This window comes from Octopus bimaculoides, chromosome 3, assembly GCF_001194135.2.
Source record: "Octopus bimaculoides isolate UCB-OBI-ISO-001 chromosome 3, ASM119413v2, whole genome shotgun sequence".
NCBI classification, from domain to species: Eukaryota; Metazoa; Mollusca; class Cephalopoda; order Octopoda; family Octopodidae; genus Octopus; species Octopus bimaculoides.
In genome coordinates, this window is record NC_068983.1 from 145455131 (window position 1) to 145456736 (window position 1606).

Genomic DNA, 1606 nt, shown 5'->3' on the forward strand with positions numbered 1-1606 from the left:
TTGTATCGCTAAACGCGATCTCCAAGCAATTATCAGACAACAAATTCAACCAGTTCATAAAATATCCGTAACCTATATGGGTGTTTCTGGTATTACATTACGGATTCGAAGTTATAAGAAGCATAACACGATACACATAATATTGTTGTGGAGGAGTTATTTCTTTATGGCATTCACATCTAGAATATGAAAGACAAAATAAAATAGGGTGAATTCCATAAAAATGACTAAGGAAAGAAGTTTCTAAATGGAAATTAGTGTAAAAGTTAAATAAATAAAAAATATATATGGCATTATTGTTAAAAGTTAGTGTCTATTTTTGACAAAGAGCACATTATTATATGATTCAGGAGTGAGATTTGTAGTCAAAACTGTAAAGGGAAATAGAGTGTGATTGTTCCTGGGAAATAGTTATGCTTCGGTCCATTCTGGCATATAGAAATGAGTATAAAAATATAAGGATTGAAACTATCAATATTGGCTTTCAATTTTGGTTCAAGGACAATAAGTTCGACGGATAAAGTAAGTCGATTATATCGACCCCAGTGCTCAACTGGTACTTATTTTAATGACCTCGAAAGGATGAAAAGAAAATTCGACCTCAGCGGAATTTGAACTGAAAACGTTAAGATGGACGAAGTGCTGTTAAGCGTTTTACACAGTGTGCTAAAGATTCAGCCAGCTTGCCGCCTTGATAAAAAATAACAATATTACTAAATACACTTGACAGTTAGTCAAAAGCAGGAAAATACTAGTTTGGCTGAGCTGTTCATAAGAGGAAGTTCTGACTATTACCATGATGTCTGTTCAACATGGCAAAGCTTGATATGTATGTTTATTAAGCGTACGCATGTGAACTTAGTATAACCTTAAAATACAGTGTTGGTATTTTAGTTAAATATCTGTGTTTGTGTGTGTTAACTCTACTGAAGATAAAGTAGAACAGCTGATGACACCTTCTGAGGTAGGCCTCTGTGTTGAGTCTGAGGGCGAGTGGGAAGATAAATGGAGGCATAACGTCGCTATTACTAATGATCACTCCGAACATCATAATGGATGTTCGATTTTTATCACTCTCGGTACATGTTTTGGGGACAAATCAAGCCAACGGTTGTTCTGTGTGTTCAGCATCTGATCCTGACAGAAATTTTTCTCGTCTGAGAAAACCAAAACATGTTCGGTTGGAGAGGGTGCTTGAGTTTCTTCAAATGATTCGTAGCTCGGTTTTTCCGCTTGTCCTTGATGGTTTGGGATCAAAATTGGCCCTTTCTCATCTTGTATGAGGAATACCGAATGTCTTCACGCACTACCTGCTTGTTAAGAAAGTTAGATACTCCCATGTCCCTGACGATGGACCTGATTGACTTGGAAGGATCGTTGTTGATTATGGCCGGGATCTCACCAACATATTCAGGAGTTCTTTTCTTATCAGAGTGAGTTTTCCGAGGTGCTGTACGTTTGTAATCACCATTAGCCTCATCCAACTGACCCTACTATACTGTGTAGTTGACAAAATCAAAAACAAACAATGCGCATGTGCGAAATTAAAAATATAAAATGGTGACAATTTACTCATGGCACATTGTATGTATATATATATATATAT